The sequence below is a fragment of the Sturnira hondurensis genome, unplaced genomic scaffold (genome assembly GCF_014824575.4).
Source record: "Sturnira hondurensis isolate 20B ecotype Veracruz unplaced genomic scaffold, ASM1482457v3 Scaffold0003681, whole genome shotgun sequence".
Lineage (NCBI taxonomy): Eukaryota > Metazoa > Chordata > Mammalia > Chiroptera > Phyllostomidae > Sturnira > Sturnira hondurensis.
Window position 1 is genome coordinate 1550022 of NW_028076312.1, and position 15391 is coordinate 1565412.

Genomic DNA, 15391 nt, shown 5'->3' on the forward strand with positions numbered 1-15391 from the left:
TTACTTGCTGGCCTCACCCCGGTGTTGCAGGCTTCTCTGTGTCTTCTACATTTTTTTTCATCCCTACCTCCTAGCAAACTGTCTGATAGGTAATGGATACTCAATAAATATTTGTTGAAAGAATTAATAGATTTATTTAAGCTTGGAAAGCCCCAGGCATATCTCTGTGGTTTTTCTTGACACTCTCTACCAGGTGCAAGTGGCTAGAGGCCAGAATTTTTTGTTGTTGTCAAATCCTTCTTTGCCATTTGGTGCCCCGCCTTCCTTCCCAGGTTCCCTGTTGCCTTGGTCCACACACAAACAGAAGACTCCTGTCACAACACAGAAGAAAAGATATGAGAAAACCTATAGAAGGCACTTTAGCATTTCAACTAAAGGAAATTTTGAATCAGGTTTGTACTTGTTTCTAGTAAATAACTCGTTGATCACAGAATCCATATGGTAACTCGCTCATCTCTGGTGTTGTATGAGTGACGTTCCAAGCAAGGGGCTCCCTGCTCTTGTCCTCAAGGAGCAGGTCTGTTCTCTGCTCCTGGCTGCTGCTTTCTCTGTGGACCTCTAGTGTCTGAGCTGTCCCTGTCTCCAGGAACCTCACTCGATGCTCTTTCAGTGCCCTTTCTTGCTCTTCAGTTCCAAGGTGTTTCCTTGGTTTAGAAAGATATTTTACATGGCCTGCTTCTGGCCTCAGGTTTAGAATAAGCTCCCTTGGAGGTCAGGGACGTGCTTTCCAGAGCATGGCGGGCCAGAGTCCACGTGGCTGCTGTGAGCTCCACGTGCGAGCAGCCCTGCCCACCTGGGAGAGCGTGACAGCCTGAGGGGGATCTCTGAGGGACGGCTTTCAACACAGCCTGCATTGCATTTGCTGAGCCCTCAGTTTTGTTTATTTATTTATTTTTGAACTCTTCAGCTTAGACTTCAGTTTGGAATAATATAGAATATCATCTCTTCCCAAAATACGTTAAAGCAGGTTTTGAAGATGTGTTCTTACTTATTTGTCAGAAATACATTTTCTCTATGTTATTTGTAAAGACAAGTGTTGTAGCTTCCACCTGTGTCCTAAATTAATATATATGTATATATATAATGAACATATATATACACACACACACATATAAAACTGGCATGCAGATTTAAATAGAAAAGAAACATATGGAGTAATCAGAGTACAATGTTAACTACAAATACTTTGGGGAGTAAATGTTCTTTGTTTTGCTTGCTCAGAAGACACTTTGAACATGGAGTTCTGATGGTGACTAACCATCAGGGTCTGTCTTGGCGTTTTTCTAAGCAGCGTTAGAGGTAGAGGCTTAGCATCTTCTCTGGTTACAGACCCTTAGGATGTAAGCTCTGAGCTGCCCACAGATGTGTCACTCACAGACCAGCCTGAGAGCCCAAAGCTGATGCAGAGAGCCAGGGAAGAGAGGGTGTTGGTTGTCAGCCACCACCAGAACCCCCAGAGGAGAGGGAATTCAGGAGGTGCTCTGTGTCCTCAAAATACGCACTCTCCACTTGTATCTGTGATTTTATAACATAAGCCCATGTATTCACTTTTTCTTCCATTGAGGTTTTTTTGTTTTAGTATTTTTTAAAAATATTATATTTATTTATCTTTAGAGGGGAAGGGAAGGAGAGAGGAAGGGAACATCACTGTATGGTTGCTTCTCGTGCATCCCCTGCAGGGAACTGGCCCCTGCCGGAAACTGGCCTGCAACCCAAGCATGTGCCCTGACTGGGAATCGAACCACGATCGTCTGGTTCGCAGGCGATCCAGGCGCTCAATCCACTGAGCTACACCAGCCAGGGCCTGTTTTAGTATTTTTTATTTTGTTTTCTTTGTGTACATTTCTTAAAATTTCTACCTTGACATGTCTTAATTTAGAATAGTGAAGGAAAGGCTTTTAAACTTGTGTTTTTTAAAGCAAAACTCTTGTCTGAGAAAGGAGAGGTATTTACTGAAGTTAAAATTTAGAAATGAAAAATAATATATATATCTAAAGATTTTATTTATTTATTTTTAGAGAAAGGGGAAAGGAGGGAGAAAGAGAGGGAGAGAAACAACAGTGTGTTGTTGCCTCTTGTGCACCCCTTACTGGAGACCTGGCCCACAACCCAGCCATGTGCCCCAACTAGGAATCAAAACAGGGAACCTTAGGTTTGCAGGCCAGCTGAGCCACACCAACCAGGGCAATATATTTTATTTTTAAGTGATACTAAAATGTAAGCTCTAAAGGAATTATTTGCATTTTGTTTTTAAGATCAGGTCCTTATATTAGACTGAGGTGTAACTTGGTTTTTAAAACACCAAAGCTTTTAGATATAAAAGCTTGTCTCCATCAGACAGATCCTAGTTCTGTTCTGAAGAGTCCTGGTTCATGAAAAAAATTTTATTCTGCTTAGTCTCCTGAAAGATCTTTTTGGACAGCACCCATTTTTACACGTCTTACATATGGAAGCCTTGCCCCTACAAGGGAAGTTTCCAAAGTGTCACCTCAGTCTTTATAGACATTAGAACGACTAATCTATGTGGGTGCTGATGAAATCCCTTAAACACACCTGTAATTGCAGTGTAGTCTGTGGGTCAGATGTATTTTGCCAAACTTTTTATGATATTTCAGGTTCGAGCTACTCTTAGACAGTGTACTCCCCGTACACCTTTTGGGGGTGACTTGGTTTTTACAGGCAGCAGCTGGCATTCTGCAATCCACTGAGCCTCAATTTCTAGATTATGCTTCCCTGGCGTTTGAGACTGGTTTGTGCACATGGACTCGCAGGCCTACATAACTGTTTCTGACCTCATAACTCAGCTAAGCATATCATGGCGGATGAATGATTTGACACTGTCCATCAGTCAGCCACACTCCTGTCTCAGCTCCCAGTGACTGCCTGCAAAACACCGAGTGTTTCCCAACTGTCCTTTCTATTGTAAACGTAGCTCTTTCAATGTGGGATGCAATGAACGTTGCTGTCTGGTTGGGAACATTCTACTTTCTCTTCCTAAAGGACAGTGGCCTGATAACCAGAGCAGCAAGCATGTTCCTGGACCAGTTTTTGTGAGCAAGCAGTTCTGTGGGTTTGAGAGGGCTCTTATGCCTCCAGGTTTTTCAAATGGTTACGTTCAGTTGCAATGTGGTGTCATGCTTAGTAAAGATGGAGGAAGATGACAAAGGTAAAAGGTATACTAAAAAGGCCAACTTTAAAGTAACTTCACGTACTATCTATTATATTTAAAGCACCTACTTTATAGTTTGAATTGTAAGGTTAAAAAAAAAAAAGAATGTGCCTGAGTAAATGCTCACTGAATTATTGGTTACTTGTGTGCCTCCACTTTCCCAAAAGACTTTAGGGATGATGTATGAAAAACTACAAGAGCAGTTTAGCTGAATAAATAAATGTAAAACATTTTTGTTAGAACCTAAGAGCAATTGTATAAAACATTATATTAGAACCATTGAGTGAAGTATTTCCCTGGAGATAAAAGAAACAAAAAAACAAAAACAAACAAACAAAAATACAGAAACCCAGTTGGCTGCTACATAAATCTATAAAGGAGAAAATATAGTTTTGTCAAGAGGCAACGGGAGAGTTAGAATGGACATTGGGGGCGGATAGAAATGGTTTCTGATTCTTGTTCTGCCCCTCACTCACAGTTGACTTTGGACACACTATAACTCACCTGACCTCTACCATTCTCATCTGTAAAATAGGAATGACAGTAATTATTTTTTCCATGCATATCTGGTGAAGAATAAAGTGAAAGCACAAAAGAAATGACATGCAGACTTTTTAAAAAGTAAATTTGTGTACGTCCACCATTGTTTTAAGCACTAAGATGAATTTATAGAAATTTTTATACAAGGGTCAGTGATCAACATTTTAGTAAGCATGTTGTCAGGTCTAATCCATGATAAATTAAGGAAAACAAGTAGCAGGGTATAGAATCAAAGTGGCTCTCTGTGAAGTGATTTCTGTGGGGGAATTAAGAGTGAGTTAGTCCAGGTTGGCACCTGCTGTTTATCTCAAAGGTAAAACTTTGAGACAGGATGGGAACTGGTATTTAGAGCTCACTAAGACTGTTCCTCACCATTATGAATTGCCTCAGGCCAACTTTTGATAAAAGCTGAAAGACTGAAACTGCTGAGTTGAGAAACTTTTTCTTCAAGTGAAATGAATTTTGCATAGAGTACTTATAGGTATAATTTCATTGCAAAACTCTCATATTCGACGGAGATATACAACCGAGTCCGTTAATATTCGCACAGTCTGTTGATAGCTTGATGAACACCAAGCTGTGTACCTTTGCTTGGTGCTTCCATTTCTGTCAAAGGATGTCAGCCTTGAGTTTCCAATATAGTGATGAGCAAGTCTCTTCAGTACTCGTGTCTGGTGGCCCTGTGAATGTTCATCACCAACCATCACTTGAAGACACTTGGTGTCCACCATTGCTGCTTAAGGAGCATCCCTGCCCAGTGTCTTCCTGTGCTTCCAAAGTGGAAAATCCTTGAGGAACTAAAAACCTGCATTCTTGGAGGATCTCACTGCTTCAGAATCATAGCATGATCTGAAGAGAAATAGAAAGAAGGCTCTGTCACCACAGCTGAGATCTGTGGCTGAGTCACGCCATATTGTCTATTTCCACTCTTGTTTCCATTCCCAAGAACCATGTCCCACTATCTCCCTCTTTTGATCTTCCCTACCCTTACTCTGCCCCTAGAAACTGAGCCATGTGGAAAGGCCACCATTGTAGTATTGGACACTGTCCAATCATCATTGGATAGTACGTTCATTGGACCGCTCAGCCTTATGTCCAACTGAAGCACTCTTGTAATTCTACTGAATTGGGAAAATTGTTACCAGCTAGCAACCTTACAAAATCACTTCACTTATTAGTTAAACCCGAGATGATTGTACTATAAGAAGTTTAAGATAGAGATATGTCATGAAGAAATATCTCAAGGGGAACAGTGCAGTGCCTTCAGGAAACTGAACCAGAACACATTGGGGTTCTTTCCACTTAGCTTCTCTCCCTGCCTCACGTTATATACAGGTTGTCTGGTAGAAAAACTAAAAGAGGATTGATGAGTGGAATACAGAGAGGTTATAAAAGTACCGTAAAATAAAGAGTAGCTGTGTGGAAGGGTAAGAGAGAAATACAAGTTTGTATTGGAGATGGATGAGGAGAGTGAGGGTGTTTTAAATGGCCTGCTAATTGTCAGCAACACATTAACCGGGGAGAGTTGTTTGATTGTGGGTTAGTGGTCCTGGACCCAATTCCCCACTCCCCTCCCTTACTGAATCAGGATCTGTGGAGTTGGGTTTTATTTGGGCGCCCAGAATCCTGTGCTGGACACTAAGGAGCCCCCAGTGGAAGAATTTATGGGTGTTAGGATGAAGAACCACACAAGCACTGATGGATATGAAATGAAGTAGAAAAATTCTCCAAGGAGAAAGCTTCAGAATAGGTCCAGAGGGAAACAACAGCCAAGCAGAGAGTGGACTGGGCCCTAAGAGTGGCTATACAGTGGACCAGGGAGTGTCTGTAGATTGAGTTTGGAGTTTGAAAGTTTTGAACTTCCTCCCAGTGACAAAGATTAAGTGGCGTACATGTATGGTCTAAACTTGGTTGCCCAAATGTGGAGCAGTCAGGGAAGGATCAAGGATCTAAAAGTTGTCAAGGGTAAAACGAAACACAGAGTCACCCTTTGTATTACAGCTGGGATTATGCATTTTAATAAATTTTCAAGGTAACTCCTTAGCATTTTGAAGTTTGAGAACCCCTGGTTGGTGGGCCCCTGAGATTGGTAATGAGCCTTAGTTCCTACTGGAAGAGAAACTTCCTTCTTCTGCTTTCAAGCATCATCCACAATTATTTGGGTCCCATCCCATGAGGCACCTGAGACAGGCAACACCCCCGCCTGGAGCAAGGCTAAGCCACAGGGAGTCTGGGCATGAAAGGTTGAAAGGACTTCCCATCATCACTGCAGAAGCAGCAGACAGTCTAGCTGATGGCTGAGCCAATTTCTGAATGGGTGGTCATGACCACCATCTGCTTGCTTCCCTCTGTTTTATCATCCAGGTCTGCTCTTTGCTTTTCCAGCCCAGGGAAATGATTTAATAGGGATCTCTGAGACAACCTGCCATTTGTCCTCACAGTGCTGAGATCATCAGGATGTTTTGATTTCAGATTAACTACTTGGAAGAGGTTTGGCCTTCTGTCCATCTCAGGTTCTTCTCTAAGATTCCTGACTTTTCCTGGGAAGATGTTTGTTGCACTGAGTTCCCGGAATGGCTTTTGGAGTGATGAAATGCAGCACAGGTACCACTGAGGGATCTACAGGGCAGCTGTACCTAAACAGGCCTGGCGTCCCTGATGGTACCTGGGTGGCTAGAAAATAGCGGGGTTCGTAGACCTTGGGGAAGCTGTGTTGTTACTTGGTAGGACTTGTCATTTGGAAACACAAATGTGTGCCTACATGCATTGAAATATGGCATTATTATTGGAAATTTTACCTTCAAGGAAGGGAATAGTGGAATCAGTTGGCAAATTCTTTGGGTTAATAAAATGGACAATAATGAACTTTTAGCAGCATGCAATAATTGCAGTCTTGGTGGGCACACTGTTTTTCATCTGGGATGCACTGAATACAGGCAGTGGTATCTGTGATGCCCTTCATTTGTCTTTCTTCTTGGACCTTAACAAACCCTGTTGTGTCAACTGAACACATGTCTGGTAGCTTCATTAAGCTCATACTCATATAAAATTATTGTATACTTACCGGAGCCCTATGGGGTACAGTCTTTATTGCATTTTATAAGTGAGGAGAATAAGAAAAGCAGAGCCTGAGGAAGTTAGTGAGTGGTATTGTGCAAAAATGAACCCAGGTGGCCCAACTCCAGACCTGGGCACATCAACACTGCACTGTGTTGCCTTTAAGCAACTCTCTCCAGAATGATTTTTAAAATAGGTGTATTAGAGACTGGCTGTTACTAGAAACCATTTAACCTCCCCTGAAAAACCATAAGATAGTTATCATATCCTTAGAACTCATTTCATTTGATAATAGGTAGTCATGCAATGTCTGCTTCTGATAAAATTTAGAAATAGTAGAAAATCTTGGTACTACAACTTTTGGCGAACATCTTCCTCTGTTGTTTTTAACTCATGTGAAGTGGATTTTAAACTGTGTTCTTCAGATTGTCTTTGATGGCAGGCGATGGGGGTGGGAAGCAAGTGGGTGGGCTCCCTCTGGCTTCCATATGAATGGAACTTCCCTGTTCTAGTCTTGGGCTTTCAAGTAAATGTGTTGCAAACAGGATTGCTCTACCGAAAACAAACAAAGAACCAGAAGTTTCAAAACCCTTAGACTGGATGGACTTCGATAACCGTTCTGTGGAATCTCTTACAACTACGAATGAGCTTGACTATGGTCTTGCTAACGCAGATGTTTGTACGTCAGCGCCACTCAGCAAGCACTTGGACACTTACAGTTTTTCAAGCCGTGGGGTTGGCATGGAGGGATGAGTTTAATCTCAAAGATCAGAAAGCCTCCCTGAGGGGCAAATGGCACATAGAAGCCACTTACAAACCTGACATAATACGCCACAAGAGAGGTGTGCAGAAGGCCCTTGAACACTTCTCGTTATATGGCACACCGAATAGAGCTTTAACTGGCATGTCCCCCAACACCCACAAAATAGCGAATGTATGACGACAAAGTATACAAAACAGAATGGCATGGAAGGGCTCTGAGGATGAGAGAGGTGGCCCGAAGGTTTTGTTCCTGAAAGAGTAGGATTTGACAGCTACGGGTGGAGAGACGGCATTGCAGGCAGAGGAAGGCCAGAGTGGAGGTGGGAGCATTTGGGAAGGAAAGGGGAGTTCCCGGGGGCGAAGTGGCAGAGGGTGGAAATGGGGGTGGGAGAGTGCCTTTGGCCCGGGTAGGTTTGTAGTAGGAACATTGTGGTGGGGAGCTGGATTTCATCCTCTAGCCTGGATAGGGAAGGGAAAAATTCTTAAATTAGATTTGTTTTTTTAGGAAGATAGATATCCTGACAGTGCAGGGGATGGATTGAAGAGAGAGAGGTTAGAGGAAGAGACCAGTTACGGGATCTTTTAGATTGTCTACATCAGAAAGAATAAAGCCTGGAACTGGGACTTGGTAATGTGCCTTTTGAGTGGAGAAGTTAGTTTTTGGTGAAAGAAACCAAGATTCCATTTCATCATGATACATTGCTATCAAATTAAAAAAAGACAAACTTTATTTCCTTTTTCAGACTGAGTTGAAGAATCAGTTTAAAGACTTGGGGGGATTGTCACACAGTTGCTTTCTGTGCTCTAAATGTGGTTGGTAGGCACACACTTCCAGCAAAGCTGCCTCCTCATTACTGCCTTTGTGTAAGGGGATCATTTAGTGAATGTTCCTCGGTGAGTTTTCTTCCGTCCACAAGCCGTGGCTGCCTAGAACTAGCCCTTCAAACCGTTCCGTAGACATGCCTGACAGTGATTCCTCAAGTCTGTTGACTGACAAGGTAAAGATAAGTCACAGGATATGAAGCCGTTTGCCTTTTTTTAATATAAAGGTGCCTCCCCACCCCTAAGAATTGGCTTTTCCAATCAGATAAATATTTAATGTGTGTTCAAAGGAGACTGACAGTGGCATTTCCCTTCTGATGGCAAGAACTCGGGACTTTCACATTGATTTAATCTCATTTTAACACTGGCTTGGTAAATTGTACTGAAAGCATTCTTGGCAGGAATGGTGGCTGTGATGGTATGCTGGTGGTGGTAATTATCAGGGAACATTTAATCTAATTTTTTACACTTGAAGAGTCAAAATTATAATTTGGAGCACATAGTGAGGTGGCTGTTACGAAGTCTGGTGAGGGATTTCAGGACTATTTACAGTGTTTGTGTAACCAAGAGGGGAGTAACTGATAACGGGTGTGTCCAAAATGGCAAAGGAAAGAGGGATCCGGGGAAGAGCTATTTGTTCTTTCAGATTTCCTGTTGGGCCCTTCCTACTGTGGCCAGAAAGGGGCTCTCTGCCGTGGAGGTGATGTGTTTGCTGGCAGTAGGCTTTTTGTGTCTCATTTGAAAACTGACTGTCTATTATTTCTAAATTTTATTTCATGATATGGTACAGGACTATCCCCTTTTTAACAGAAAACGTCTAACTAGCTTAGCATTTTTTCTTTACCAGTTTTTCCCAGTTGCCTTGTTTTACCTTGTTGTTTAGCATTCTTTCTGGAAAAACAAAACAAAAATACCTGATTTAATGGCTAGCAACTTTCCTTCCCCCATTCATTCCAGTTCTATATACATGCAGAAACTGATGGGTAAAGTGCCATGGAATCTTAAAGGAAGATATTTTTTTCTAAGGTCTGAAAAGTTTTTCTGCATTTTGTAAATTATTCTAGCTCTCTGTGCTTCTTGTGGTTTCTGGACAATTCAGTTAGAAGTCAGCTTTCCCCTCTGTAACTAAACATACCCAAAGTGATGCCTTATTTCCCCTCTCGGAACAGCGTCCCATTCCCCATTTCCCCCAGCCAGGTTGATGGTAGTGCCTCCCTCCTTCTTTCTGTAGCCTTTCTTCCATGGGACTTTTTCAGAAGCAGTCCTTCCATGCTGTTTCTGTTCACAGCAGCTGCCTAATATCTTGTTATGCATCACTGTCAGCTCTGTTTTCCCAGGGTATTCGGTGTATGGGAGACAGAAGACAAAACAGTCTGGAGACAGCACTTATTGAAGTAGGCACAAGCTTTATTGATGACTTTGGTTTAAGAATCTCTTCCAAGCAAGGCTGTCTCCTGATAACACTCTTCAGAGAAGTGCAGTGAGCTCACATTCAAGTACACTGCCCACAGTCTCTCCCCGAGTGCACATGAGTGCCCACCCGACTCCCATGCCCTAGCTGGGGTCCTGTTCCTCCCTTCTTGCTTCTGTCCTTCCCCTTCTCTCCTCTCTCCCTTCTTCCTCCTCTTCCTCCTCTTTTTCTTCTTCTCTTTTCCTTTACTCCCTCCCTCCTTCCTACCTGCTCTTGACCCTTGGCTTCTAAGCCTTCTTGATGCCAGAATGAAACTGGAATTCAAATCATCCTTAAGGGTTAACACTCTTATTTATATTAAGGAGATAAGAACTTAAATGGAAATCTGATCCCAGGTTCTTGGTTTATCTAAATAATTAAAGTAGTAAATAAAAAGCAATCTCTGAATCCCCATATTTAACATTACAGAGGTGGATATATAATAATTATTTGCAGATTGGTTGAATAAAGGAGTGAGTGAGTGAATGAATGAATGAATTTGTTGGAAATGAGCCAAGTCCCACAAGTTTCCCACATTATATTTTTAAAATTCCAGTGGAAAATGAGTGGCAGAGATGGAGACAATAAATACAGGGGATGTCCAGCTCTTCTCCATTTTTTTAAATGGCATGACAGGGTAAAATGTAAATATAAAGGAATCCTGGCGTTTAAGGTCCTCTGCTTTTTGTTGCCTATACATACAAAGTCTGTGGTAATTTTTTTCTTCTGGCTTTAAAGAAGCCACATTGGTTGGGTACATGCAGGAGAAATAGTCAGGTCTTGTTCTCAGACTTTTAATATCAATGTAAGTTGCAAATATGACACTTTGGTGGATGGCCAAGCTGCGAGAAATGGTCAATGTAGAAAGGGTGGAAGCAGTAAAATTTGTGTTGACTATTTTTTTTGACCTGCAACACTGATGATTGCATTAACTCTCACAGTGGTACAGGGCTGTGTGCTCCGCAGAGCATGTTCACACACATTTCTCTTTGATTCTTGTAATAACACCAGGGGCCTTATCTCCTGCCGCTCTCCCCCTCAACGTAATCACAGGAGTTTCTTGCTGTTCTTGGACCGTGTCAGACTCCTCCTTGCCTTGGGGCCTTTGCACATGTTATCCCCTTGTCTTGGAATGTTCTCTCCACCCTCTACCTTCCCACCCTCTTTGCTTAAATATTATTCCCTAAGGAGATACTCTCCCAGGTTACACGTACATCTCCCTGTGGTGGTTCCTGTTTCAAGGTATACTCCTTACTTTTTCTTCATGTCAGTTTTTATAAATTTAGTTACATATTATTTGTATGTTTGGATGTTGGTCTTCCTCTGTAAATAAATGGAAAGTTGCCTGAAATTAGTGACTGTGCCCAGTATACCAACTACCAGAGTCCCTGGAACATAGTAAGTGCTCAGCACCCATTGAATAAGTTCTAGTAAAACAAGCATTTGAGTCCCTGCTTTACCAGTCGAGAAAATGAGACTCAGATTGGTTACTTGGTTTGCCCACCCCCTGTCATAGGTGTGATAAGTGGTGGAAATGGAAGTGGAAGTTAGGAATTCCTTTTATAATTTAAGGGCAAGGTGCTTCCCCCCATTTTTCTTTACCACCAGTCCTTGTTACTTCCAGGAAGTAGTCAGTTACTTGGGCTGATAGCTCGGGTGAGTGAACATGTGGACGCGATCAGAAATACTGCGGGGAATAGCTGGTTTTTCATTTTCCTGTAGGCCTCCCTTACAGATAGAAGTCTTCTTTCCACAGACAAATTCCACTTGGCATGACACAGAGCCATCACACCAACCCAAAGACATTCCACTGCTAAGTGCTGTTCACATGGTGTGAATTGTAAAAAATAAGATTTGAGCTTTCAGAGCTTATTTGGGCAGAATTCCCAGGGATCGTAAGGGCTAGGTAGCCCGGGTAACACCTGAAGTATCCAGCCAGTATTTCTAGATCTATCTTTGTTTGAATACCTGGAATTACTTCAGGATACCGAGTCATACTCTTTTTCACAGCTCCCACATCCTGATTAGGGGATTTGTTTTTTTTTTCGTGAGTGGTTGGTTGCTAAGGGGGTGCATTTTTTCTAAGTGTGGGCATTCTCCACGGCAGCTCTCAACAAATGCCCTCCAGCTGAAAGTGTATGTGTCTGGCATTAAAATCACTAGCATTCAGGCTGACTCAGAGCCCCGTGTTTGTGGGTAGATCACCTCATCTCTGAAGCTGCCACTAACAACTTGCATTCCTGAGAGATGGAATAAGTGCATCTGAGCCAGCAGTGCCCCAGCTATTTCTGAACGTCTCTGTGGCCTTTTGATGAGTTTTCATTAAGTTACTAAATTTGATAACATACTTCTACTATGTATTTAATTCTTAGCCATCAGATCTAAACACATCCCCCTTTCTAACTGTATGTGCTCCTGGTTTTCTGGTTTTTGTTTTTATTTTCTAAAGCTCAATCTGGGACTATTCACCTAAGTAGGAACAGCCTTACATTTTCAAGGGAGTGTGTATTTGAGTTGTTTACATGGGGCTGATTGTGTTGTGGGTTTGGGGGCTTACCTTTTAAAATCAGGACCTTCCATTTAAAATTTGAAAAGAGACATTATCAATGGCAATATTCTCAAATTCTCTGATAATTTAGAATGTTTGGAATGTCAAAAATATAGGGCTTGCGGGAAAACTTAAGTAAAAGGTTGGCTTTGCAAAGGGCAAGAGGACTGAAGAGAGACGTGCAGACTGCTGCCGTGTGGCCTCCAGTGCAGGGCTGACGTGCCCTGCTCAGGGGCGTGAACCGGGGCCGCAGCAAAGCTGAGACTGGTTGAACAGGTAAAGTGGTGGCCAGGTTACAGAAGGAGCTGTGTCGGTGTTATTCACTTTTTAAAAAATTGTATTGAAGTTATTTATTTTTAAAAAATATTGCTATTAAAATTTAGTTTCTGTATCTCTCATAGAAAACAATGGGATAACCAAAGTACCTAAAGGCCCCCGTAGCCCATGGAAATGGAGGGAGAGGAAGGTCAATGGAAGAGAAATGGGGATATTTTGCAAAATCTTCAAACATCACAAGATCCTGTAATGAGGGATTTGTGAATTTGATACACTAAGTCCTGGTATGACACTTACATGAAATAGAAGAGCCCACCCTGGGCCGAGGGTTCAGGGACTGGTGCCCCATTTCCGAACAGAGCCAAGGGGAGCCAAGGCGGGTGGCTGGGATTTGGACACCTGGGATGCTACATGGTTCATACCCTCTAATTCAGACCAGGGGACATTTCACAAACCGGCGGCTATTTGTCTTTGTGATGCTAGAAACAAATATATTGTCTGGTATCGAGGTGGAACTCAGTACAGATTTATTGGGTAACTAGATGAAGACCTGGTTTGGTAGCACTGCAAATCCACTTTGAATGTCCCTAATCGGCTTTTTCCCCATTTGCTGTAGTAGCTTTTTGACCTTTTTCACCCTTCCGAAGCCCGGTACTTTGCTATTTTGATGTTTACTCTTAGTTTTTCCCCTCAGAGAAGAGATAGGGTTATTTATTGAAAGGCATATTGACATCTGAAGCATCATTTTATTTTTCCTTTAACTTCACTCATGCTCGTGAACTGCTCGGGTTCTCTCACCCCTTTCTGAGAGACCTTCATCAGTCAGTCCATCCACCACAGCCCCTTTTCCCTGCACTATGAAAGTCCCAATAACCTTAGATTTAATTTCTCATCCCCATGGATGAGAAATAGAAGCTAAGAAAGGGTATACTCTACTATTCATTTAAAAACGGGATCAATGAATGAACAACTCCCCTCTGCCTACCTCCATGCTGTTACGGCAGAAAATAGCAGGAGGAGCTTACTTCAGATCTAGTGGTCAAAGACACCTTCTCAGAGGACGTGACCCTTACCTGAGACCTTCCAACAAAGGAGTCAGTCTTCCAGAGAGAGAGAGAGAAATGGAAGAAGTGCTGAGTAAGTGCTAGAGGCTCAAATGAGTTTCACGTGTGACAGAAGTTCCAGGAAGAAGGCTATGGGTGCAGCAGAGAGCAGGGAGGAGAGAGGCAGGAGAAGAGTTAGAGGGTCACCCAATAAGCCATTAGGTCAAAGAGGTGTGGTTAGAGGGGGAGGTAGAAGCCAGCTCCTGCTGGGTATTGTAAGGCAAGGTGAGGAGTTTGGATTTTATTCAGAATCCATTTTACATTATAGGAAAATTACTTTTACTGCAATGTGGAGAGGAGGCAGATGAGAGAGTACAAGACTAGAAGCAGAAGGACTGCTCTGGAGACCATTGCAGAATGTCAGGTGAGAGATGGTGATGGTCTAGGCCAAGGTGGGGTTGGATACAAGTGGACACATTTGGGGGTAGTTTGCACCTGAGATCTCATGAAGTGCAATGTTGAAGGAGGCTGTGCTGGAATTACTTGGTAAGCAACTGAAGCTCAGGTTATAGCACCATTAAGCAATGGCACCAGACACAGCATGAAAGGGAAAGAAGAAAAATGGAGAGTATTAGAAAACTCTAGAAAAGAAGAAGCATTTGAAAATGTAGGTTGCTTGGTCTGCTGACTCTAATTCTCCTGGCTCCTCTCAGTGATGTGAAGTCACTAAGCCTACAGGGAAATGGAATGACATTTAGGATCACCTCAGTTTATTCACAGATGACCTATGTCAAAACACATATTGCTCTTCTCCTTGAGGTTGTCCAGCAAGCCTGCCTTCTTGAGAACTGTCCAAGGAGTTGGGTGTTCTGTTATCTATGGAACTGCACACCTCCCAAGTTTGGGAATCTGACATGCTCTTTGAGAATCTCCCTCCTCACACTCCCCTGCACTCCAAGGGCAGCTCTAGTGGAGCCTCCAGCTAGCATTCAGTGGGAGAGAAGGACGCATTCCCTCATTCTCATAGGTCCCCTTCCCCAAGACTCTGAAGTGATTCTCTTGGAGGCTCCCACCTCACTTTGCCTCTAATCATGACCACTGAATTTTGGAGTGGGTTAATAACTTCTGCCTAGGCTTCACTTCTCAGTTCCCCTCTTCATTCCTCCTTATACATGACTGGTGGAGTTATGGAGGGCTGGGCGTGAGTTGATATTAGTAGGCCTGATTCTGCTTTCTTGTTAAGGCTCTGGTGGAAATGCCTCAGATGCAACAGCCCAGCACTGACGGCTCTCTTTTATAATACCAGGTATATGCAAGACCTGTCCAGAAGGTATCCAGCCATGTGATAGGGAAAATAGAGGCATTTATTGAAGGACATACAAGAAACATTGTACATAGGACAATGATGCCTTCAAAGTTAGGACCTTCTTGAGGAAATCTGGCTCATTGGTGGTAGGTTGAAACAAGTCATCAGTAACTGCTGCATGGTGTTCCTTCTGCTCTGGTAGCAGAAACCACGGAAAGAATTTTGCCATGACGTGTTTCATGCTAGGATCTTGTGTCAAAATCTTGGGCAGAGTAGTTTTGGGAATGCCCAGATTAGCTCTAGTTCTTACACTGTCAGTCGCCGATCTTTGTTGATGGCAGCCTGTACATGTTCATATCTTCTTGTTTGCAGGCTTCCTAGAACATGCATCACTTTCGACAGATTCTTTACCATATTG

General features: G+C 42.7%; 1 long non-coding RNA gene across 1 annotated transcript; it reads left to right on the forward strand.

Moving 5' to 3' along the window:
* The first annotated feature begins 326 nt into the window (after positions 1 to 326).
* On the forward strand, positions 327 to 6569 carry LOC118984293 (uncharacterized). Its single transcript, XR_005065893.1, has 2 exons — positions 327 to 392; positions 6258 to 6569. It is a non-coding gene; the product is annotated as an uncharacterized LOC118984293 (long non-coding RNA).
* The last annotated feature ends 8822 nt before the right edge of the window (positions 6570 to 15391 follow it).